At 31.2% G+C, this 21,169-nt stretch overlaps 54 non-coding genes across 54 annotated transcripts; all 54 read right to left on the minus strand.

The window, feature by feature from the left end:
• Positions 1–507: 507 nt before the first annotated feature.
• TRNAM-CAU (transfer RNA methionine (anticodon CAU)) lies at positions 508–580 on the minus strand. Its single transcript has one exon. It is a non-coding gene; the product is annotated as a tRNA-Met (tRNA).
• A 258-nt stretch (positions 581–838) lies between these two features.
• On the minus strand, positions 839–911 carry TRNAM-CAU (transfer RNA methionine (anticodon CAU)). The gene has a single exon. It is a non-coding gene; the product is annotated as a tRNA-Met (tRNA).
• Positions 912–1,168: 257 nt separating this feature from the next.
• On the minus strand, positions 1,169–1,241 carry TRNAM-CAU (transfer RNA methionine (anticodon CAU)). Its single transcript has one exon. It is a non-coding gene; the product is annotated as a tRNA-Met (tRNA).
• A 258-nt stretch (positions 1,242–1,499) lies between these two features.
• Positions 1,500–1,572, minus strand: TRNAM-CAU (transfer RNA methionine (anticodon CAU)). The gene has a single exon. It is a non-coding gene; the product is annotated as a tRNA-Met (tRNA).
• A 590-nt stretch (positions 1,573–2,162) lies between these two features.
• TRNAM-CAU (transfer RNA methionine (anticodon CAU)) lies at positions 2,163–2,235 on the minus strand. The gene has a single exon. It is a non-coding gene; the product is annotated as a tRNA-Met (tRNA).
• A 258-nt stretch (positions 2,236–2,493) lies between these two features.
• TRNAM-CAU (transfer RNA methionine (anticodon CAU)) lies at positions 2,494–2,566 on the minus strand. The gene has a single exon. It is a non-coding gene; the product is annotated as a tRNA-Met (tRNA).
• Positions 2,567–2,825: 259 nt separating this feature from the next.
• TRNAM-CAU (transfer RNA methionine (anticodon CAU)) lies at positions 2,826–2,898 on the minus strand. The gene has a single exon. It is a non-coding gene; the product is annotated as a tRNA-Met (tRNA).
• Positions 2,899–3,156: 258 nt separating this feature from the next.
• TRNAM-CAU (transfer RNA methionine (anticodon CAU)) lies at positions 3,157–3,229 on the minus strand. The gene has a single exon. It is a non-coding gene; the product is annotated as a tRNA-Met (tRNA).
• Positions 3,230–3,486: 257 nt separating this feature from the next.
• Positions 3,487–3,559, minus strand: TRNAM-CAU (transfer RNA methionine (anticodon CAU)). The gene has a single exon. It is a non-coding gene; the product is annotated as a tRNA-Met (tRNA).
• Positions 3,560–3,817: 258 nt separating this feature from the next.
• TRNAM-CAU (transfer RNA methionine (anticodon CAU)) lies at positions 3,818–3,890 on the minus strand. Its single transcript has one exon. It is a non-coding gene; the product is annotated as a tRNA-Met (tRNA).
• Positions 3,891–4,148: 258 nt separating this feature from the next.
• On the minus strand, positions 4,149–4,221 carry TRNAM-CAU (transfer RNA methionine (anticodon CAU)). Its single transcript has one exon. It is a non-coding gene; the product is annotated as a tRNA-Met (tRNA).
• Positions 4,222–4,480: 259 nt separating this feature from the next.
• Positions 4,481–4,553, minus strand: TRNAM-CAU (transfer RNA methionine (anticodon CAU)). Its single transcript has one exon. It is a non-coding gene; the product is annotated as a tRNA-Met (tRNA).
• Positions 4,554–4,812: 259 nt separating this feature from the next.
• TRNAM-CAU (transfer RNA methionine (anticodon CAU)) lies at positions 4,813–4,885 on the minus strand. Its single transcript has one exon. It is a non-coding gene; the product is annotated as a tRNA-Met (tRNA).
• Positions 4,886–5,475: 590 nt separating this feature from the next.
• Positions 5,476–5,548, minus strand: TRNAM-CAU (transfer RNA methionine (anticodon CAU)). The gene has a single exon. It is a non-coding gene; the product is annotated as a tRNA-Met (tRNA).
• A 258-nt stretch (positions 5,549–5,806) lies between these two features.
• On the minus strand, positions 5,807–5,879 carry TRNAM-CAU (transfer RNA methionine (anticodon CAU)). The gene has a single exon. It is a non-coding gene; the product is annotated as a tRNA-Met (tRNA).
• A 590-nt stretch (positions 5,880–6,469) lies between these two features.
• Positions 6,470–6,542, minus strand: TRNAM-CAU (transfer RNA methionine (anticodon CAU)). Its single transcript has one exon. It is a non-coding gene; the product is annotated as a tRNA-Met (tRNA).
• Positions 6,543–6,800: 258 nt separating this feature from the next.
• Positions 6,801–6,873, minus strand: TRNAM-CAU (transfer RNA methionine (anticodon CAU)). The gene has a single exon. It is a non-coding gene; the product is annotated as a tRNA-Met (tRNA).
• A 259-nt stretch (positions 6,874–7,132) lies between these two features.
• Positions 7,133–7,205, minus strand: TRNAM-CAU (transfer RNA methionine (anticodon CAU)). The gene has a single exon. It is a non-coding gene; the product is annotated as a tRNA-Met (tRNA).
• Positions 7,206–7,463: 258 nt separating this feature from the next.
• Positions 7,464–7,536, minus strand: TRNAM-CAU (transfer RNA methionine (anticodon CAU)). The gene has a single exon. It is a non-coding gene; the product is annotated as a tRNA-Met (tRNA).
• Positions 7,537–7,793: 257 nt separating this feature from the next.
• On the minus strand, positions 7,794–7,866 carry TRNAM-CAU (transfer RNA methionine (anticodon CAU)). Its single transcript has one exon. It is a non-coding gene; the product is annotated as a tRNA-Met (tRNA).
• Positions 7,867–8,124: 258 nt separating this feature from the next.
• TRNAM-CAU (transfer RNA methionine (anticodon CAU)) lies at positions 8,125–8,197 on the minus strand. The gene has a single exon. It is a non-coding gene; the product is annotated as a tRNA-Met (tRNA).
• Positions 8,198–8,455: 258 nt separating this feature from the next.
• On the minus strand, positions 8,456–8,528 carry TRNAM-CAU (transfer RNA methionine (anticodon CAU)). The gene has a single exon. It is a non-coding gene; the product is annotated as a tRNA-Met (tRNA).
• Positions 8,529–9,118: 590 nt separating this feature from the next.
• Positions 9,119–9,191, minus strand: TRNAM-CAU (transfer RNA methionine (anticodon CAU)). The gene has a single exon. It is a non-coding gene; the product is annotated as a tRNA-Met (tRNA).
• A 258-nt stretch (positions 9,192–9,449) lies between these two features.
• TRNAM-CAU (transfer RNA methionine (anticodon CAU)) lies at positions 9,450–9,522 on the minus strand. Its single transcript has one exon. It is a non-coding gene; the product is annotated as a tRNA-Met (tRNA).
• A 259-nt stretch (positions 9,523–9,781) lies between these two features.
• Positions 9,782–9,854, minus strand: TRNAM-CAU (transfer RNA methionine (anticodon CAU)). Its single transcript has one exon. It is a non-coding gene; the product is annotated as a tRNA-Met (tRNA).
• Positions 9,855–10,112: 258 nt separating this feature from the next.
• TRNAM-CAU (transfer RNA methionine (anticodon CAU)) lies at positions 10,113–10,188 on the minus strand. The gene has a single exon. It is a non-coding gene; the product is annotated as a tRNA-Met (tRNA).
• A 254-nt stretch (positions 10,189–10,442) lies between these two features.
• Positions 10,443–10,515, minus strand: TRNAM-CAU (transfer RNA methionine (anticodon CAU)). Its single transcript has one exon. It is a non-coding gene; the product is annotated as a tRNA-Met (tRNA).
• A 589-nt stretch (positions 10,516–11,104) lies between these two features.
• Positions 11,105–11,177, minus strand: TRNAM-CAU (transfer RNA methionine (anticodon CAU)). Its single transcript has one exon. It is a non-coding gene; the product is annotated as a tRNA-Met (tRNA).
• Positions 11,178–11,767: 590 nt separating this feature from the next.
• Positions 11,768–11,840, minus strand: TRNAM-CAU (transfer RNA methionine (anticodon CAU)). Its single transcript has one exon. It is a non-coding gene; the product is annotated as a tRNA-Met (tRNA).
• Positions 11,841–12,098: 258 nt separating this feature from the next.
• TRNAM-CAU (transfer RNA methionine (anticodon CAU)) lies at positions 12,099–12,171 on the minus strand. Its single transcript has one exon. It is a non-coding gene; the product is annotated as a tRNA-Met (tRNA).
• A 259-nt stretch (positions 12,172–12,430) lies between these two features.
• Positions 12,431–12,503, minus strand: TRNAM-CAU (transfer RNA methionine (anticodon CAU)). Its single transcript has one exon. It is a non-coding gene; the product is annotated as a tRNA-Met (tRNA).
• A 257-nt stretch (positions 12,504–12,760) lies between these two features.
• On the minus strand, positions 12,761–12,833 carry TRNAM-CAU (transfer RNA methionine (anticodon CAU)). The gene has a single exon. It is a non-coding gene; the product is annotated as a tRNA-Met (tRNA).
• A 258-nt stretch (positions 12,834–13,091) lies between these two features.
• Positions 13,092–13,164, minus strand: TRNAM-CAU (transfer RNA methionine (anticodon CAU)). The gene has a single exon. It is a non-coding gene; the product is annotated as a tRNA-Met (tRNA).
• Positions 13,165–13,423: 259 nt separating this feature from the next.
• TRNAM-CAU (transfer RNA methionine (anticodon CAU)) lies at positions 13,424–13,496 on the minus strand. The gene has a single exon. It is a non-coding gene; the product is annotated as a tRNA-Met (tRNA).
• Positions 13,497–13,754: 258 nt separating this feature from the next.
• On the minus strand, positions 13,755–13,830 carry TRNAM-CAU (transfer RNA methionine (anticodon CAU)). The gene has a single exon. It is a non-coding gene; the product is annotated as a tRNA-Met (tRNA).
• A 254-nt stretch (positions 13,831–14,084) lies between these two features.
• TRNAM-CAU (transfer RNA methionine (anticodon CAU)) lies at positions 14,085–14,157 on the minus strand. The gene has a single exon. It is a non-coding gene; the product is annotated as a tRNA-Met (tRNA).
• A 589-nt stretch (positions 14,158–14,746) lies between these two features.
• Positions 14,747–14,819, minus strand: TRNAM-CAU (transfer RNA methionine (anticodon CAU)). The gene has a single exon. It is a non-coding gene; the product is annotated as a tRNA-Met (tRNA).
• A 258-nt stretch (positions 14,820–15,077) lies between these two features.
• On the minus strand, positions 15,078–15,150 carry TRNAM-CAU (transfer RNA methionine (anticodon CAU)). The gene has a single exon. It is a non-coding gene; the product is annotated as a tRNA-Met (tRNA).
• Positions 15,151–15,408: 258 nt separating this feature from the next.
• On the minus strand, positions 15,409–15,481 carry TRNAM-CAU (transfer RNA methionine (anticodon CAU)). Its single transcript has one exon. It is a non-coding gene; the product is annotated as a tRNA-Met (tRNA).
• A 277-nt stretch (positions 15,482–15,758) lies between these two features.
• On the minus strand, positions 15,759–15,831 carry TRNAM-CAU (transfer RNA methionine (anticodon CAU)). Its single transcript has one exon. It is a non-coding gene; the product is annotated as a tRNA-Met (tRNA).
• A 258-nt stretch (positions 15,832–16,089) lies between these two features.
• Positions 16,090–16,162, minus strand: TRNAM-CAU (transfer RNA methionine (anticodon CAU)). Its single transcript has one exon. It is a non-coding gene; the product is annotated as a tRNA-Met (tRNA).
• Positions 16,163–16,421: 259 nt separating this feature from the next.
• Positions 16,422–16,494, minus strand: TRNAM-CAU (transfer RNA methionine (anticodon CAU)). The gene has a single exon. It is a non-coding gene; the product is annotated as a tRNA-Met (tRNA).
• Positions 16,495–16,752: 258 nt separating this feature from the next.
• Positions 16,753–16,825, minus strand: TRNAM-CAU (transfer RNA methionine (anticodon CAU)). Its single transcript has one exon. It is a non-coding gene; the product is annotated as a tRNA-Met (tRNA).
• Positions 16,826–17,083: 258 nt separating this feature from the next.
• On the minus strand, positions 17,084–17,156 carry TRNAM-CAU (transfer RNA methionine (anticodon CAU)). The gene has a single exon. It is a non-coding gene; the product is annotated as a tRNA-Met (tRNA).
• A 259-nt stretch (positions 17,157–17,415) lies between these two features.
• Positions 17,416–17,488, minus strand: TRNAM-CAU (transfer RNA methionine (anticodon CAU)). The gene has a single exon. It is a non-coding gene; the product is annotated as a tRNA-Met (tRNA).
• A 258-nt stretch (positions 17,489–17,746) lies between these two features.
• On the minus strand, positions 17,747–17,819 carry TRNAM-CAU (transfer RNA methionine (anticodon CAU)). Its single transcript has one exon. It is a non-coding gene; the product is annotated as a tRNA-Met (tRNA).
• Positions 17,820–18,078: 259 nt separating this feature from the next.
• On the minus strand, positions 18,079–18,151 carry TRNAM-CAU (transfer RNA methionine (anticodon CAU)). The gene has a single exon. It is a non-coding gene; the product is annotated as a tRNA-Met (tRNA).
• A 259-nt stretch (positions 18,152–18,410) lies between these two features.
• Positions 18,411–18,483, minus strand: TRNAI-UAU (transfer RNA isoleucine (anticodon UAU)). The gene has a single exon. It is a non-coding gene; the product is annotated as a tRNA-Ile (tRNA).
• A 259-nt stretch (positions 18,484–18,742) lies between these two features.
• On the minus strand, positions 18,743–18,815 carry TRNAM-CAU (transfer RNA methionine (anticodon CAU)). The gene has a single exon. It is a non-coding gene; the product is annotated as a tRNA-Met (tRNA).
• Positions 18,816–19,074: 259 nt separating this feature from the next.
• TRNAM-CAU (transfer RNA methionine (anticodon CAU)) lies at positions 19,075–19,147 on the minus strand. Its single transcript has one exon. It is a non-coding gene; the product is annotated as a tRNA-Met (tRNA).
• A 907-nt stretch (positions 19,148–20,054) lies between these two features.
• Positions 20,055–20,127, minus strand: TRNAI-UAU (transfer RNA isoleucine (anticodon UAU)). Its single transcript has one exon. It is a non-coding gene; the product is annotated as a tRNA-Ile (tRNA).
• A 259-nt stretch (positions 20,128–20,386) lies between these two features.
• TRNAM-CAU (transfer RNA methionine (anticodon CAU)) lies at positions 20,387–20,459 on the minus strand. Its single transcript has one exon. It is a non-coding gene; the product is annotated as a tRNA-Met (tRNA).
• A 258-nt stretch (positions 20,460–20,717) lies between these two features.
• Positions 20,718–20,790, minus strand: TRNAM-CAU (transfer RNA methionine (anticodon CAU)). Its single transcript has one exon. It is a non-coding gene; the product is annotated as a tRNA-Met (tRNA).
• Positions 20,791–21,048: 258 nt separating this feature from the next.
• Positions 21,049–21,121, minus strand: TRNAM-CAU (transfer RNA methionine (anticodon CAU)). The gene has a single exon. It is a non-coding gene; the product is annotated as a tRNA-Met (tRNA).
• Positions 21,122–21,169: the final 48 nt, after the last annotated feature.

Below are 21,169 nucleotides of genomic sequence, written 5' to 3' on the forward strand. Positions count from 1 at the left end.
TCAATTGTTTTGCATCGTGTTTCATTTCACGAATTTGTAATCGCTTTTATTAAAATTGAAATATTTTTGGAAGACATTTCAAACGTCTATATTAGCATAATCAATATATTTAATTGGTTATAATTGTAAAAATTATATTTCAAACATCAGTGTTTGAATTGTGAATCATAATTACTGCCTCGTGTGAGGATCAAACTCACGACCTTGGGATTATGAGACTGACGCGCTGCCTACTGCGCTAACGAGGCGGCGACGACAATACATAATTCTTTGTATTGGGCGAATTGAAAATAAATTCAGTTTTTCGAATAACTTCACGTATATTTGAAATATTAATTGTATTGCATCGTCTATCATTTCACGAATTTGTAATCGATTTTATTAAAATTGAAATATTTTTGGAAGACATTTCAAACGTCTATGTTAGCATAATCAATATATTTAATTGGTTATAATTGTAAAATTTATATTTCAAACATCACTGTTTGAATTGTGAATCATAATTACTGCCTCATGTGAGAATCGAACTCACGACCTTTAGATTATGAGACTGACGCGCTGCCTACTGCGCTAACGAGGCGGCGATGACATGAACAATTCTTTGTATTGAGCGAATTTGAAATAAATTCAGTTTTTTGAATAACTTCAGGTATATTTGAAATATCAATTGTTTTGCATCGTTTTTCATTTCACGAATTTGTAATCGCTTATATTAAAATTGAAATATTTTTGGAAGACATTTAAAACGTCTATATTAGCATTATGAATATATTTAATTGGTTATATTTGTAAAAATTATATTTCAAACATCACTGTTTGAATTGTGAATCATAATTACTGCCTCGTGTGAGGATCGAACTCACGACCTTCAGATTATGAGACTGACGCGCTGCCTACTGCGCTAACGAGTCGGCGACGACAATAATAATTCTTTGTATTAAGAGAATTGAAAATAAATTCAGTTTTTCGAATAACTTCACGTATATTTGAAATATAAATTGTATTGCATCGTCTATCATTTCACGAAATTGTAATCGCTTTTATTAAAATTGAAATATTTTTGGAAGACATTTCAAACGTCTATATGAGCATTATGAAATATTTAATTGGTTATAATTTACAAAATTATATTTCAAACACCACTGTTTGAATTGTGAATCATAATTACTGCCTCGTGTGAGGTTCGAACTCACGACCTTCAGATTATGAGACTGACGCGCTGCCTACTGCGCTAATGAGGCGGCGACGACAATAATAATTCTTTGTATTGGGAGAATTTAAAATAAATTCAGTTTTTCGAATAACTTCAGGTATATTTGAAATATCAATTGTTTTGCATCGTGTTTCATTTCACGAATTTGTAATCGCTTATATTAACATTGAAATATTTTTGGAAGACATTTAAAACGTCTATATTAGCATTATGAATATATTTAATTGGTTATAATTGTAAAAATTATATTTCAAACAGCACTGTTTGAATTGTGAATCATAATTACTGCCTCGTGTGAGGATCGAACTCACGACCTTCAGATTATGAGACTGACGCGCTGCCTACTGCGCTAACGAGGCGGCGACGACAATACGTAATTCTTTGTATTGGGCGAATTTAAAATATATTCAGTTTTTGGAATAACTTCACGTATATTTGAAATATCAATTTAATTGCATCGTCTATCATTTCACGAATTTGTAATCGCTTTTATTAAAATTCAAATATTTTTGGAAGACATTTCAAACGTCTATATTAGCATAATCAATATATTTAATTGGTTATAATTGTAAAAATTATATTTCAAACATCAGTGTTTGAATTGTGAATCATAATTACTGCCTCGTGTGAGGATCGAACTCACGACATTCAGATTATGAGACTGACGCGCTGCCTACTGTGCTAACGAGACGGCGATGACAATAAAAATTGTTTGTATTGAGCGAATTTGAAATAAATTCAGTTTTTCGAATAACTTCATGTATATTTGAAATATCAATTGTATTGCATCGTCTATCATTTCACGAATTTGTAATCGCTTTTATTAAAATTGAAATATTTTTGGAAGACATTTCAAACGTCTATATAAGCATTATGAATATATTTAATTGGTTATAATTGTAAAAATTATATTTCAAACACCACTGTTTGAATTGTGAATCATAATTACTGCCTCGTGTGAGGATCGAACTCACGACCTTCAGATTATGAGACTGACGCGCTGCCTACTGCGCTAACGAGGCGGCGATGACAATAACAATTCTTTGTATTGAGCGAATTTGAAATAAATTCAGTTTTTCGAATAACTTCAGGTATATTTGAAATATCAATTGTTTTGCATCGTGTTTCATTTCACGAATTTGTAATCGCTTTTATTAAAATTGAAATATTTTTGGAAGACATTTCAAACGTCTATATTAGCATTATGAATATATTTAATTGGTTATAATTGTAAAAATTATATTTCAAACAGCACTGTTTGAATTGTGAATCATAATTACTGCCTCGTGTGAGGATCGAACTCACGACCTTCAGATTATGAGACTGACGCGCTGCCTACTGCGCTAACGAGGCGGCGACGACAATACGTAATTCTTTGTATTGGGCGAATTTAAAATATATTCAGTTTTTGGAATAACTTCACGTATATTTGAAATATCAATTGAATTGCATCGTCTATCATTTCACGAATTTGTAATCGCTTTTATTAAAATTCAAATATTTTTGGAAGACATTTCAAACGTCTATATTAGCATAATCAATATATTTAATTGGTTATAATTGTAAAAATTATATTTCAAACATCAGTGTTTGAATTGTGAATCATAATTACTGCCTCATGTGAGAATCGAACTCACGACCTTTAGATTATGAGACTGACGCGCTGCCTACTGCGCTAACGAGGCGGCGATGACAAGAACAACTCTTTGTATTGAGCGAATTTTAAATAAATTCAGTTTTTTGAATAACTTCAGGTATATTTGAAATATCAATTGTTTTGCATCGTGTTTCATTTCACGAATTTGTAATCGCTTATATTAAAATTGAAATATTTTTGGAAGACATTTAAAACGTCTATATTAGCATTATGAATATATTTAATTGGTTATATTTGTAAAAATTATATTTCAAACATCACTGTTTGAATTGTGAATCATAATTACTGCCTCGTGTGAGGATCGAACTCACGACCTTCAGATTATGAGACTGACGCGCTGCCTACTGCGCTAACGAGTCGGCGACGACAATAATAATTCTTTGTATTGAGAGAATTGAAAATAAATTCAGTTTTTCGAATAACTTCACGTATATTTGAAATATAAATTGTATTGCATCGTCTATCATTTCACGAAATTGTAATCGCTTTTATTAAAATTGAAATATTTTTGGAAGACATTTCAAACGTCTATATGAGCATTATGAAATATTTAATTGGTTATAATTTACAAAATTATATTTCAAACACCACTGTTTGAATTGTGAATCATAATTACTGCCTCGTGTGAGGTTCGAACTCACGACCTTCAGATTATGAGACTGACGCGCTGCCTACTGCGCTAACGAGGCGGCGATGACAATAACAATTCTTTGTATTGAGCGAATTTGAAATAAAGTCAGTTTTTCGAATAACTTCAGGTATATTTGAAATATCAATTGTTTTGCATCGTGTTTCATTTCACGAATTTGTAATCGCTTTTATTAAAATTGAAATACTTTTGGAAGACATTTCAAACGTCTATATTAGCATAATCAATATATTTAATTGGTTATAATTGTAAAAATTATATTTCAAACATCACTGTTTGAATTGTGAATCATAATTACTGCCTCGTGTGAGGATCGAACTCACGACCTTCAGATTATGAGACTGACACGCTGCCTACTGCGCTAACGAGGCGGCGACGACAATAATAATTCTTTGTATTGGGAGAATTGAAAATAAATTCAGTTTTTCGAATAACTTCAGGTATATTTGAAATATCACTTGTTTTGCATCGTGTTTCATTTCACGAATTTGTAATCGCTTATATTAACATTGAAATATTTTTGGAAGACATTTAAAACGTCTATATTAGCATTATGAATATATTTAATTGGTTATAATTGTAAAAATTATATTTCAAACAGCACTGTTTGAATTGTGAATCATAATTACTGCCTCGTGTGAGGATCGAACTCACGACCTTCAGATTATGAGACTGACGCACTGCCTACTGCGCTAACGAGGCGGCGACGACAATACATAATTCTTTGTATTGGGCGAATTTAAAATATATTCAGTTTTTGGAATAACTTCACGTACATATGAAATATCAATTGTATTGCATCGTCTATCATTTCACGAATTTGTAATCGCTTTTATTAAAATTGAAATATTTTTGGAAGACATTTCAAACGTCTATATTAGCATAATCAATATAATTAATTGGTTATAATTGTAAAATTTATATTTCAAACATAACTGTTTGAATTATGAATCATAAATACTGCCTCGTGTGAGGATCGAACTCACGACCTTCAGATTATGAGACTGACGCACTGCCTACTGCGCTAACGAGGCGGCGACGACAATACATAATTCTTTGTATTGGGCGAATTGAAAATAAATTCAGTTTTTGGAATAACTTCACGTATATTTGAAATATCAATTGTATTGCATCGTCTATCATTTCACGAATTTGTAATCGCTTTTATTAAAATTGAAATATTTTTGGAAGACATTTCAAACGTCTATATTAGCATAATCAATATATTTAATTGGTTATAATTGTAAAATTTATATTTCAAACATCGCTGTTTGAATTGTGAATCATAATTACTGCCTCGTGTGAGGATCGAACTCACGACCTTCAGATTATGAGACTGACGCGCTGCCTACTGCGCTAACGAGGCGGCGACGACAATACGTAATTCTTTGTATTGGGCGAATTTAAAATATATTCAGTTTTTGGAATAACTTCACGTATATTTGAAATATCAATTGTTTTGCATCGTGTTTCATTTCACGAATTTGTAATCGCTTTTATTAAAATTGAAATATTTTTGGAAGACATTTCAAACGTCTATATTAGCATAATCAATATATTTAATTGGTTATAATTGTAAAAATTATATTTCAAACATCAGTGTTTGAATTGTGAATCATAATTACTGCCTCGTGTGAGGATCAAACTCACGACCTTGGGATTATGAGACTGACGCGCTGCCTACTGCGCTAACGAGGCGGCGACGACAATACATAATTCTTTGTATTGGGCGAATTGAAAATAAATTCAGTTTTTCGAATAACTTCACGTATATTTGAAATATCAATTGTATTGCATCGTCTATCATTTCACGAATTTGTAATCGATTTATTAAAATTGAAATATTTTTGGAAGACATTTCAAACGTCTATGTTAGCATAATCAATATATTTAATTGGTTATAATTGTAAAATTTATATTTCAAACATCACTGTTTGAATTGTGAATCATAATTACTGCCTCATGTGAGAATCGAACTCACGACCTTTAGATTATGAGACTGACGCGCTGCCTACTGCGCTAACGAGGCGGCGATGACAAGAACAATTCTTTGTATTGAGCGAATTTGAAATAAATTCAGTTTTTTGAATAACTTCAGGTATATTTGAAATATCAATTGTTTTGCATCGTGTTTCATTTCACGAATTTGTAATCGCTTATATTAAAATTGAAATATTTTTGGAAGACATTTAAAACGTCTATATTAGCATTATGAATATATTTAATTGGTTATAATTGTAAAAATTATATTTCAAACAGCACTGTTTGAATTGTGAATCATAATTACTGCCTCGTGTGAGGATCGAACTCACGACCTTCAGATTATGAGACTGACGCGCTGCCTACTGCGCTAACGAGGCGGCGACGACAATACGTAATTCTTTGTATTGGGCGAATTTAAAATATATTCAGTTTTTGGAATAACTTCACGTATATTTGAAATATCAATTTAATTGCATCGTCTATCATTTCACGAATTTGTAATCGCTTTTATTAAAATTCAAATATTTTTGGAAGACATTTCAAACGTCTATATTAGCATAATCAATATATTTAATTGGTTATAATTGTAAAAATTATATTTCAAACATCAGTGTTTGAATTGTGAATCATAATTACTGCCTCGTGTGAGGATCGAACTCACGACATTCAGATTATGAGACTGACGCGCTGCCTACTGTGCTAACGAGACGGCGATGACAATAAAAATTGTTTGTATTGAGCGAATTTGAAATAAATTCAGTTTTTCGAATAACTTCATGTATATTTGAAATATCAATTGTATTGCATCGTCTATCATTTCACGAATTTGTAATCGCTTTTATTAAAATTGAAATATTTTTGGAAGACATTTCAAACGTCTATATAAGCATTATGAATATATTTAATTGGTTATAATTGTAAAAATTATATTTCAAACACCACTGTTTGAATTGTGAATCATAATTACTGCCTCGTGTGAGGATCGAACTCACGACCTTCAGATTATGAGACTGACGCGCTGCCTACTGCGCTAACGAGGCGGCGATGACAATAACAATTCTTTGTATTGAGCGAATTTGAAATAAATTCAGTTTTTCGAATAACTTCAGGTATATTTGAAATATCAATTGTTTTGCATCGTGTTTCATTTCACGAATTTGTAATCGCTTTTATTAAAATTGAAATATTTTTGGAAGACATTTCAAACGTCTATATTAGCATTATGAATATATTTAATTGGTTATAATTGTAAAAATTATATTTCAAACAGCACTGTTTGAATTGTGAATCATAATTACTGCCTCGTGTGAGGATCGAACTCACGACCTTCAGATTATGAGACTGACGCGCTGCCTACTGCGCTAACGAGGCGGCGACGACAATACATAATTCTTTGTATTGGGCGAATTTAAAATATATTCAGTTTTTGGAATAACTTCACGTATATTTGAAATATCAATTGAATTGCATCGTCTATCATTTCACGAATTTGTAATCGCTTTTATTAAAATTCAAATATTTTTGGAAGACATTTCAAACGTCTATATTAGCATAATCAATATATTTAATTGGTTATAATTGTAAAAATTATATTTCAAACATCAGTGTTTGAATTGTGAATCATAATTACTGCCTCATGTGAGAATCGAACTCACGACCTTTAGATTATGAGACTGACGCGCTGCCTACTGCGCTAACGAGGCGGCGATGACAAGAACAACTCTTTGTATTGAGCGAATTTGAAATAAATTCAGTTTTTTGAATAACTTCAGGTATATTTGAAATATCAATTGTTTTGCATCGTGTTTCATTTCACGAATTTGTAATCGCTTATATTAAAATTGAAATATTTTTGGAAGACATTTAAAACGTCTATATTAGCATTATGAATATATTTAATTGGTTATATTTGTAAAAATTATATTTCAAACATCACTGTTTGAATTGTGAATCATAATTACTGCCTCGTGTGAGGATCGAACTCACGACCTTCAGATTATGAGACTGATGCGCTGCCTACTGCGCTAACGAGTCGGCGACGACAATAATAATTCTTTGTATTGAGAGAATTGAAAATAAATTCAGTTTTTCGAATAACTTCACGTATATTTGAAATATAAATTGTATTGCATCGTCTATCATTTCACGAAATTGTAATCGCTTTTATTAAAATTGAAATATTTTTGGAAGACATTTCAAACGTCTATATGAGCATTATGAAATATTTAATTGGTTATAATTTACAAAATTATATTTCAAACACCACTGTTTGAATTGTGAATCATAATTACTGCCTCGTGTGAGGTTCGAACTCACGACCTTCAGATTATGAGACTGACGCGCTGCCTACTGCGCTAACGAGGCGGCGATGACAATAACAATTCTTTGTATTGAGCGAATTTGAAATAAAGTCAGTTTTTCGAATAACTTCAGGTATATTTGAAATATCAATTGTTTTGCATCGTGTTTCATTTCACGAATTTGTAATCGCTTTTATTAAAATTGAAATACTTTTGGAAGACATTTCAAACGTCTATATTAGCATAATCAATATATTTAATTGGTTATAATTGTAAAAATTATATTTCAAACATCACTGTTTGAATTGTGAATCATAATTACTGCCTCGTGTGAGGATCGAACTCACGACCTTCAGATTATGAGACTGACACGCTGCCTACTGCGCTAACGAGGCGGCGACGACAATAATAATTCTTTGTATTGGGAGAATTGAAAATAAATTCAGTTTTTCGAATAACTTCAGGTATATTTGAAATATCAATTGTTTTGCATCGTGTTTCATTTCACGAATTTGTAATCGCTTATATTAACATTGAAATATTTTTGGAAGACATTTAAAACGTCTATATTAGCATTATGAATATATTTAATTGGTTATAATTGTAAAAATTATATTTCAAACAGCACTGTTTGAATTGTGAATCATAATTACTGCCTCGTGTGAGGATCGAACTCACGACCTTCAGATTATGAGACTGACGCGCTGCCTACTGCGCTAACGAGGCGGCGACGACAATACGTAATTCTTTGTATTGGGCGAATTTAAAATATATTCAGTTTTTGGAATAACTTCACGTATATTTGAAATATCAATTTAATTGCATCGTCTATCATTTCACGAATTTGTAATCGCTTTTATTAAAATTCAAATATTTTTGGAAGACATTTCAAACGTCTATATTAGCATAATCAATATATTTAATTGGTTATAATTGTAAAAATTATATTTCAAACATCAGTGTTTGAATTGTGAATCATAATTACTGCCTCGTGTGAGGATCGAACTCACGACATTCAGATTATGAGACTGACGCGCTGCCTACTGTGCTAACGAGACGGCGATGACAATAAAAATTGTTTGTATTGAGCGAATTTGAAATAAATTCAGTTTTTCGAATAACTTCATGTATATTTGAAATATCAATTGTATTGCATCGTCTATCATTTCACGAATTTGTAATCGCTTTTATTAAAATTGAAATATTTTTGGAAGACATTTCAAACGTCTATATAAGCATTATGAATATATTTAATTGGTTATAATTGTAAAAATTATATTTCAAACACCACTGTTTGAATTGTGAATCATAATTACTGCCTCGTGTGAGGATCGAACTCACGACCTTCAGATTATGAGACTGACGCGCTGCCTACTGCGCTAACGAGGCGGCGATGACAATAACAATTCTTTGTATTGAGCGAATTTGAAATAAATTCAGTTTTTCGAATAACTTCAGGTATATTTGAAATATCAATTGTTTTGCATCGTGTTTCATTTCACGAATTTGTAATCGCTTTTATTAAAATTGAAATATTTTTGGAAGACATTTCAAACGTCTATATTAGCATTATGAATATATTTAATTGGTTATAATTGTAAAAATTATATTTCAAACAGCACTGTTTGAATTGTGAATCATAATTACTGCCTCGTGTGAGGATCGAACTCACGACCTTCAGATTATGAGACTGACGCGCTGCCTACTGCGCTAACGAGGCGGCGACGACAATACATAATTCTTTGTATTGGGCGAATTTAAAATATATTCAGTTTTTGGAATAACTTCACGTATATTTGAAATATCAATTGAATTGCATCGTCTATCATTTTACGAATTTGTAATCGCTTTTATTAAAATTCAAATATTTTTGGAAGACATTTCAAACGTCTATATTAGCATAATCAATATATTTAATTGGTTATAATTGTAAAAATTATATTTCAAACATCAGTGTTTGAATTGTGAATCATAATTACTGCCTCATGTGAGAATCGAACTCACGACCTTTAGATTATGAGACTGACGCGCTGCCTACTGCGCTAACGAGGCGGCGATGACAAGAACAACTCTTTGTATTGAGCGAATTTGAAATAAATTCAGTTTTTTGAATAACTTCAGGTATATTTGAAATATCAATTGTTTTGCATCGTGTTTCATTTCACGAATTTGTAATCGCTTATATTAAAATTGAAATATTTTTGGAAGACATTTAAAACGTCTATATTAGCATTATGAATATATTTAATTGGTTATATTTGTAAAAATTATATTTCAAACATCACTGTTTGAATTGTGAATCATAATTACTGCCTCGTGTGAGGATCGAACTCACGACCTTCAGATTATGAGACTGACGCGCTGCCTACTGCGCTAACGATTCGGCGACGACAATAATAATTCTTTGTATTGAGAGAATTGAAAATAAATTCAGTTTTTCGAATAACTTCACGTATATTTGAAATATAAATTGTATTGCATCGTCTATCATTTCACGAAATTGTAATCGCTTTTATTAAAATTGAAATATTTTTGGAAGACATTTCAAACGTCTATATTAGCATTATGAAATATTTAATTGGTTATAATTTACAAAATTATATTTCAAACACCACTGTTTGAATTATGAATCATAATTACTGCCTCGTGTGAGGTTCGAACTCACGACCTTCAGATTATGAGACTGACGCGCTGCCTACTGTGCTAACGAGACGACGATGACAATAAAAATTGTTTGTATTGAGCGAATTTGAAATAAATTCAGTTTTTCGAACAACTTCATGTATATTTGAAATATCAATTGTATTGCATCGTCTATCATTTCACGAATTTGTAATCGCTTTTATTAAAATTGAAATATTTTTGGAAGACATTTCAAACGTCTATATAAGCATTATGAATATATTTAATTGGTTATAATTGTAAAAATTATATTTCAAACACCACTGTTTGAATTGTGAATCATAATTACTGCCTCGTGTGAGGATCGTACTCACGACCTTCAGATTATGAGACTGACGCGCTGCCTACTGCGCTACCGAGGCGGCGATGACAATAACAATTCTTTGTATTGAGCGAATTTGAAAAAAATTCAGTTTTTCGAATAACTTCAGGTATATTTGAAATATCAATTGTTTTGCATCGTGTTTCATTTCACGAATTTGTAATCGCTTATATTAACATTGAAATATTTTTGGAAGACATTTAAAACGTCTATATTAGCATTATGAATATATTTAATTGGTTATAATTGTAAAAATTATATTTCAAACAGCACTGTTTGAATTGTGAATCATAATTACTGCCTCGTGTGAGGATCGAACTCACGACCTTCAGATTATGAGACTAACGCGCTGCCTACTGCGCTAACGAGGCGGCGACGACAATACGTAATTCTTTGTATTGGGCGAATTTAAAATATATTCAGTTTTTGGAATAACTTCACGTATATTTGAAATATCAATTTAATTGCATCGTCTATCATTTCACGAATTTGTAATCGCTTTTATTAAAATTCAAATATTTTTGGAAGACATTTCAAACGTCTATATTAGCATAATCAATATATTTAATTGGTTATAATTGTAAAAATTATATTTCAAACATCAGTGTTTGAATTGTGAATCATAATTACTGCCTCGTGTGAGGATCGAACTCACGACATTCAGATTATGAGACTGACGCGCTGCCTACTGTGCTAACGAGACGGCGATGACAATAAAAATTGTTTGTATTGAGCGAATTTGAAATAAATTCAGTTTTTCGAATAACTTCATGTATATTTGAAATATCAATTGTATTGCATCGTCTATCATTTCACGAATTTGTAATCGCTTTTATTAAAATTGAAATATTTTTGGAAGACATTTCAAACGTCTATATAAGCATTATGAATATATTTAATTGGTTATAATTGTAAAAATTATATTTCAAACACCACTGTTTGAATTGTGAATCATAATTACTGCCTCGTGTGAGGATCGAACTCACGACCTTCAGATTATGAGACTGACGCGCTGCCTACTGCGCTAACGAGGCGGCGATGACAATAACAATTCTTTGTATTGAGCGAATTTGAAATAAATTCAGTTTTTCGAATAACTTCAGGTATATTTGAAATATCAATTGTTTTGCATCGTGTTTCATTTCACGAATTTGTAATCGCTTTTATTAAAATTGAAATATTTTTGGAAGACATTTCAAACGTCTATATTAGCATTATGAATATATTTAATTGGTTATAATTGTAAAAATTATATTTCAAACAGCACTGTTTGAATTGTGAATCATAATTACTGCCTCGTGTGAGGATCGAACTCACGACCTTCAGATTATGAGACTGACGCGCTGCCTACTGCGCTAACGAGGCGGCGATGACAATACATAATTCTTTGTATTGGGCGAATTTAAAATATATTCAGTTTTTGGAATAACTTCACGTATATTTGAAATATCAATTGAATTGCATCGTCTATCATTTCACGAATTTGTAATCGCTTTTATTAAAATTCAAATATTTTTGGAAGACATTTCAAACGTCTATATTAGCATAATCAATATATTTAATTGGTTATAATTGTAAAAATTATATTTCAAACATCAGTGTTTGAATTGTGAATCATAATTACTGCCTCATGTGAGAATCGAACTCACGACCTTTAGATTATGAGACTGACGCGCTGCCTACTGCGCTAACGAGGCGGCGATGACAAGAACAACTCTTTGTATTGAGCGAATTTGAAATAAATTCAGTTTTTTGAATAACTTCAGGTATATTTGAAATATCAATTGTATTGCATCGTCTATCATTTCACGAAATTGTAATCGCTTTTATTAAAATTGAAATATTTTTGGAAGACATTTCAAACGTCTATATGAGCATTATGAAATATTTAATTGGTTATAATTTACAAAATTATATTTCAAACACCACTGTTTGAATTGTGAATCATAATTACTGCCTCGTGTGAGGTTCGAACTCACGACCTTCAGATTATGAGACTGACGCGCTGCCTACTGCGCTAACGAGGCGGCGATGACAATAACAATTCTTTGTATTGAGCGAATTTGAAATAAAGTCAGTTTTTCGAATAACTTCAGGTATATTTGAAATATCAATTGTTTTGCATCGTGTTTCATTTCACGAATTTGTAATCGCTTTTATTAAAATTGAAATATTTTTGGAAGACATTTCAAACGTCTATATTAGCATTATGAATATATTTAATTGGTTATAATTGTAAAAATTATATTTCAAACAGCACTGTTTGAATTGTGAATCATAATTACTGCCTCGTGTGAGGATCGAACTCACGACCTTCAGATTATGAGACTGACGCGCTGCCTACTGCGCTAACGAGGCGGCGACGACAATACATAATTCTTTGTATTGGGCGAATTTAAAATATATTCAGTTTTTGGAATAACTTCACGTATATTTGAAATATCAATTGAATTGCATCGTCTATCATTTTACGAATTTGTAATCGCTTTTATTAAAATTCAAATATTTTTGGAAGACATTTCAAACGTCTATATTAGCATAATCAATATATTTAATTGGTTATAATTGTAAAAATTATATTTCAAACATCAGTGTTTGAATTGTGAATCATAATTACTGCCTCATGTGAGAATCGAACTCACGACCTTTAGATTATGAGACTGACGCGCTGCCTACTGCGCTAACGAGGCGGCGATGACAAGAACAACTCTTTGTATTGAGCGAATTTGAAATAAATTCAGTTTTTTGAATAACTTCAGGTATATTTGAAATATCAATTGTTTTGCATCGTGTTTCATTTCACGAATTTGTAATCGCTTATATTAAAATTGAAATATTTTTGGAAGACATTTAAAACGTCTATATTAGCATTATGAATATATTTAATTGGTTATATTTGTAAAAATTATATTTCAAACATCACTGTTTGAATTGTGAATCATAATTACTGCCTCGTGTGAGGATCGAACTCACGACCTTCAGATTATGAGACTGACGCGCTGCCTACTGCGCTAACGATTCGGCGACGACAATAATAATTCTTTGTATTGAGAGAATTGAAAATAAATTCAGTTTTTCGAATAACTTCACGTATATTTGAAATATAAATTGTATTGCATCGTCTATCATTTCACGAAATTGTAATCGCTTTTATTAAAATTGAAATATTTTTGGAAGACATTTCAAACGTCTATATTAGCATTATGAAATATTTAATTGGTTATAATTTACAAAATTATATTTCAAACACCACTGTTTGAATTATGAATCATAATTACTGCCTCGTGTGAGGTTCGAACTCACGACCTTCAGATTATGAGACTGACGCGCTGCCTACTGTGCTAACGAGACGGCGATGACAATAAAAATTGTTTGTATTGAGCGAATTTGAAATAAATTCAGTTTTTCGAACAACTTCATGTATATTTGAAATATCAATTGTATTGCATCGTCTATCATTTCACGAATTTGTAATCGCTTTTATTAAAATTGAAATATTTTTGGAAGACATTTCAAACGTCTATATAAGCATTATGAATATATTTAATTGGTTATAATTGTAAAAATTATATTTCAAACACCACTGTTTGAATTGTGAATCATAATTACTGCCTCGTGTGAGGATCGTACTCACGACCTTCAGATTATGAGACTGACGCGCTGCCTACTGCGCTACCGAGGCGGCGATGACAATAACAATTCTTTGTATTGAGCGAATTTGAAAAAAATTCAGTTTTTCGAATAACTTCAGGTATATTTGAAATATCAATTGTTTTGCATCGTGTTTCATTTCACGAATTTGTAATCGCTTTTATTAAAATTGAAATATTTTTGGAAGACATTTCAAACGTCTATATTAGCATTATGAATATATTTAATTGGTTATAATTGTAAAAATTATATTTCAAACATCAGTGTTTGAATTGTGAATCATAATTACTGCCTCGTGTGAGGATCGAACTCACGACCTTCAGATTATGAGACTGACGCGCTGCCTACTGTGCTAACGAGACGGCGATGACAATAACAATTGTTTGTATTGAGCGAATTTGAAATAAATTCAGTTTTTCGAATAACTTCATGTATATTTGAAATATCAATTGTATTGCATCGTCTATCATTTCACGAATTTGTATTCCCTTTTATTAAAATTCAAATATTTTTGGAAGACATTTCAAACGTCTATATTAGCATAATCAATATATTTAATTGGTTATAATTGTAAAAATTATATTTCAAACATTAGTGTTTGAATTGTAAATCATAATTCCTGCCTCGTGTGAGGATCGAACTCACGACCTTCAGATTATGAGACTGACGCGCTGCCTACTGCGCTAACGAGGCGGCGATGACAATAACAATTCTTTGTATTGAGCGAATTTGAAATAAATTCAGTTTTTCGAATAGCTTCAGGTACATTTGAAATATCAATTGTTTTGCATCGTGTTTCATTTCATGAATTTGTAATCGCTTACATTAAAATTGAAATATTTTTGGAAGACATTTAAAACGTCTATATTAGCATTATGAATATATTTAATTGGTTATAATTTTAAAAATTATATTTCAAACAGCATTGTTTGAATTGTGAATCATAATTACTGCCTCGTGTGAGGATCGAACTCACGACCTTCAGATTATGAGACTGACGCACTGCCTACTGCGCTAACGAGGCTAACGCCGCTAACTAGGCGGCGACGACAATACATAATTCTTTGTATTAGGCGAATTTAAAATATATTCAGTTTTTGGAATAACTTCACGTATATTTGAAATATCAATTGTATTGCATCGTCTATCATTTCACGAATTTGTAATCGCTTTTATTAAAATTGAAATATTTTTGGAAGACATTTCAAACGTCTATATTAGCATAATCAATATATTTAATTGGTTATAATTGTAAAATTTATATTTCAAACATCACTGTTTGAATTGTGAATCATAATTACTGCCTCGTGTGAGGATCGAACTCACGACCTTCAGATTATGAGACTGACGCGCTGCCTACTGCGCTAACGAGGCGGCGACGACAATAATAATTCTTTGTATTGGGAGAATTGAAAATAAATTCAGTTTTTCGAATAACTTCAGGTATATTTGAAATATCAATTGTTTTGCATCGTGTTTCATTTCACGAATTTGTAATCGCTTATATTAACATTGAAATATTTTTGGAAGACATTTAAAACGTCTATATTAGCATTATGAATATATTTAATTGGTTATAATTGTAAAAATTATATTTCAAACAGCACTGTTTGAATTGTGAATCATAATTACTGCCTCGTGTGAGGATCGAACTCTCGACCTTCAGATTATGAGACTGACGCGCTGCCTACTGCGCTAACGAGGCGGCGACGACAATACATAATTCTTTGTATTGGGCAAATTTAAAATATATTCAGTTTTTGGAATAACTTCACGTATATTTGAAATATCAATTGTATTGCATCGTCTATCATTTCACGAATTTGTAATCGCTTTTATTAAAATTCAAATATTTTTGGAAGACATTTCAAACGTCTATATTAGCATAATCAATATATTTAATTGGTTATAATTGTAAAAATTATATTTCAAACATCAGTGTTTGAATTGTGAATCATAATTACTGCCTCGTGTGAGGATCGAACTCACGACCTTCAGATTATGAGACTGACGCGCTGCCTACTGCGCTAACGAGACGGCGATGACAATAACAATTCTTTGTATTGAGCGAATTTGAAATAAATTCAGTTTTTCGAATAACTTCATGTATATTTGAAATATCAATTGTATTGCATCGTCTATCATTTCACGAATTTGTAATCGCTTTTATTAAAATTGAAATATTTTTGGAAGACATTTCAAACGTCTATATAAGCATTATGAATATATTTAATTGGTTATAATTGTAAAAATTATATTTCAAACACCACTGTTTGAATTGTGAATCATAATTACTGCCTAGTGTGAGGATCGAACTCACGACCTTCAGATTATGAGACTGACGCGCTGCCTACTGCGCTAACGAAGCGGCGATGACAATTACAATTCTTTGTATTGAGCGAATTTGAAATAAATTCAGTTTTTCGAATAACTTCAGGTATATTTGAAATATCAATTGTTTTGCATCGTGTTTCATTTCACGAATTTGTAATCGCTTATATTAAAATTGAAATATTTTTGGAAGACATTTAAAACGTCTATATTAGCATTATGAATATATTTAATTGGTTATAATTGTAAAAATTATATTTCAAACAGCACTGTTTGAATTGTGAATCATAATTACTGCCTCGTGTGAGGATCGAACTCACGACCTTCAGATTATGAGACTGACGCGCTGCCTACTGCGCTAACGAGGCGGCGACGACAATACATAATTCTTTGTATTGGGCGAATTTAAAATATATTCAGTTTTTGGAATAACTTCACGTATATTTGAAATATCAATTGTATTGCATCGTCTATCATTTCACGAATTTGTAATCGCTTTTATTAAAATTCAAATATTTTTGGAAGACATTTCAAACGTCTATATTAGCATAATCAATATATTTAATTGGTTATAATTGTAAAAATTGTATTTCAAACACCACTATTTGAATTGTGAATCATAATTACTGCTTCGTGTGAGGATCGAACTCACGACCTTCAGATTATGAGACTGACGCGCTGCCTACTGCGCTAACGAAGCGGCGATGACAATTACAATTCTTTGTATTGAGCGAATTTAAAATATATTCAGTTTTTGGAATAACTTCACGTATATTTGAAATATCAATTGTATTGCATCGTCTATCATTTCACGAATTTGTAATCGCTTTTATTAAAATTCAAATATTTTTGGAAGACATTTCAAACGTCTATATTAGCATAATCAATATATTTAATTGGTTATAATTGTAAAAATTATATTTCAAACATCAGTGTTTGAATTGTGAATCATAATTACTGCCTCGTGTGAGGATCGAACTCACGACCTTCAGATTATGAGACTGACGCGCTGCCTACTGCGCTAACGAGGCGGCGACGGCAATACATAATTCTTTGTATTGGGCGAATTTAAAATATATTCAGTTTTTGGAATAACTTCACGTATATTTGAAATATAAATTGTATTGCATCGTCTATCATTTCACGAATTTGTAATCGCTTTTATTAAAATTCAAATATTTTTGGAAGACATTTCAAACGTCTATATTAGCATTATGAATATATTTAATTGGTTATAATTGTAAAAATTGTATTTCAAACACCACTGTTTGAATTGTGAATCATAATTACTGCCTCGTGTGAGGATCGAACTCACGACCTTCAGATTATGAGACTGACGCGCTGCCTACTGCGCCAACGAAGCGGCGATGACAATTACAATTCTTTGTATTGAGCGAATTTGAAATAAATTCAGTTTTTCGAATAACTTCAGGCATATTTGAAATATCAATTGTTTTGCATCGTGTTTCATTTCACGAATTTGTAATCGCTTATATTAAAATTGAAATATTTTTGGAAGACATTTAAAACGTCTATATTAGCATTATGAATATATTTAATTGGTTATAATTGTAAAAAAATATATTTCAAACATCACTGTTTGAATTGTGAATCATAATTACTGCCTCGTGTGATGATCGAACTCACGACCTTCAGATTATAAGACTGACGCGCTGCCTACTGCGCAAACGAGGCGGCAACGGCAATACATAATTCTTTGTATTGGGCGAATTGAAAATAAATTCAGTTTTTCGAATAACTTCAGGTATATTTGAAATATCAATTGTTTTGCATCGTGTTTCATTTCACGAATTTGTAATCGCTTTTATTAAAATTGAAATATTTTTGGAAGACATTTAAAGCGTCTATATTAGCATTATGAATATATTTAATTGGTTATAATTGTAAAAATTATATTTCAAACATCACTGTTTGAATTGTGAATCATAATTACTGCCTCGTGTGAGGATCGAACTCACGACCTTCAGATTATGAGACTGACGCGCTGCCTACTGCGCTAACGAGGCGGCGACGACAATACATAATTCTTTGTGTTGGGCGAATTGAAAATAAATTCAGTTTTTCGAATAACTTCAGGTATATTTGAAATATCAATTGTTTTGCATCGTGTTTCATTTCACGAATTTGTAATCGCTTATATTAAAATTGAAATATTTTTGGAAGACATTTAAAACGTCTATATTAGCATTATGAATATATTTAATTGGTTATAATTGTAAAAATTATATTTCAAACATCACTGTTTGAATTGTGAATCATAATTACTGCCTCGTGTGAGGATCGAACTCACGACCTTCAGATTATGAGACTGACGCGCTGCCTACTGCGCTAACGAGGCGGCGATGAGAATAACAATTCTTTGTATTGAGCGAATTTGAAATAAATTCAGTTTTTCGAATAACTTCAGGTATATTTGAAATATCAATTGTTTTGCATCGTGTTTCATTTCACGAATTTGTAATCGCTTTTATTAAAATTGAAATATTTTTGGAAGACATTTCAAACGTCTATATTAGCATTATGAATATATTTAATTGGTTATAATTGTAAAAAATTGTATTTCAAACATCACTGTTTGAATTGTGAATCATAATAACTGCCTCGTGTGATGATCGAACTCACGACCTTCAGATTATGAGACTGACGCGCTGCCTACTGCGCTAACTAGGCGGCGATGACAATAACAATTCTTTGTATTGAGCGAATTTGAAATAAATTCAGTTTTTCGAATAACTTCAGGTATATTTGAATTATCAATTGTATTGCATCGTCTATCATTTCACGAATTTGTAATCGCTTATATTAAAATTGAAATATTTTTGGAAGACATTTCAAACGTCTATATTAGCATTATGAATATATTTAATTGGTTATAATTGTAAAAAAAATATATTTCAAACATGACTGTTTGAATTGTGAATCATAATTACTGCCTCGTGTGATGATCGAACTCACGACCTTCAGATTATGAGACTGACGAGCTGCCTACTGTGCTAACGAGGCGGCGACGACAATACATAATTCTTTGTATTGGGTGAATTGAAAATAACTTCACGTATATTTGAAATATCAATTGTATTTCATCGTCTATCATTTCACTAATTTGTAATCGCTTTTATTAAAATTGAAATATTTTTGGAAGACATTTCAAACGTCTATATTAGCATTATGAATATATTTAATTGGTTATAATTGTAAAGAATTATATTTCAAACATCACTGTTTGAATTGTGAATCATAATTACTGCCTCGTGTGATGATCGAACTCACGACCTTCAGATTATAAGACTGACGCGCTGCCTACTGCGCAAACGAGGCGGCGACGGCAATACATAATTCTTTGTATTGGGCGAATTGAAAATAAATTCAGTTTTTCGAATAACTTCAGGTATATTTGAAATATCAATTGTTTTGCATCGTGTTTCATTTCACGAATTTGTAATCGCTTTTATTAAAATTGAAATATATTTGGAAGACATTTCAAACGTCTATATTAGCATTATGAATCTATTTAATTGGTTATAATTGTAAAAATTATATTTCAAACATCAGTGTTTGAATTGTGAATCATAATTACTGCCTCGTGTGAAGATCGAACTCACGACCTTCAGATTATGAGACTGACGCGCTGCCTACTGCGCTAACGAAGCGGCGATGACAATAACAATTCTTTGTATTGAGCGAATTTGAAATAAATTCAGTTTTTCGAATAACTTCAGGTATATTTGAAATATCAATTGTTTTGCATCGTGTTTCATTTCACGAATTTGTAATCGCTTTTATTAAAATTGAAATATTTTTGGAAGACATTTCAAACGTCTATATTATCATTATGAATATATTTAATTGGTTATAATTATAAAAAATATATTTCAAACATCACTGTTTGAATTGTGAATCATAATTACTGCCTCGTGTGAGGATCGAACTCACGACCTTCAGATTATGAGACTGATGCGCTGCCTACTGCGCTAACGAGGCGTCGACGAAAATAATAATTCTTTGTATTGGGCGAATTGAAAATAAATTCAGTTTTTCGAATAACTTCACGTATATTTGAAATAGCAATTGTATTTCATCGTCTATCATTTCACGAATTTGTAATCGCTTTTATTAAAATTGAAATATTTTTGGAAGACATTTCAAACGTCTATATTAGCATAATCAATATATTTAATTGGTTATAATTGTAAAAATTATATTTCAAACATCAGTGTTTGAATTGTGAATCACAATTACTGCCTCGTGTGAGGATCGAACTCACGACCTTCAGATTATGAGACTAACGCGCTGCCTACTGCGCTAACGAGGCGGCGACGACAATACATAATTCTTTGTATTGAGCGAATTGAAAATAAAT

Source organism: Saccoglossus kowalevskii, chromosome 11, assembly GCF_978046115.1.
Source record: "Saccoglossus kowalevskii chromosome 11, keSacKowa6.1, whole genome shotgun sequence".
Taxonomy (NCBI): Eukaryota; Metazoa; Hemichordata; class Enteropneusta; family Harrimaniidae; genus Saccoglossus; species Saccoglossus kowalevskii.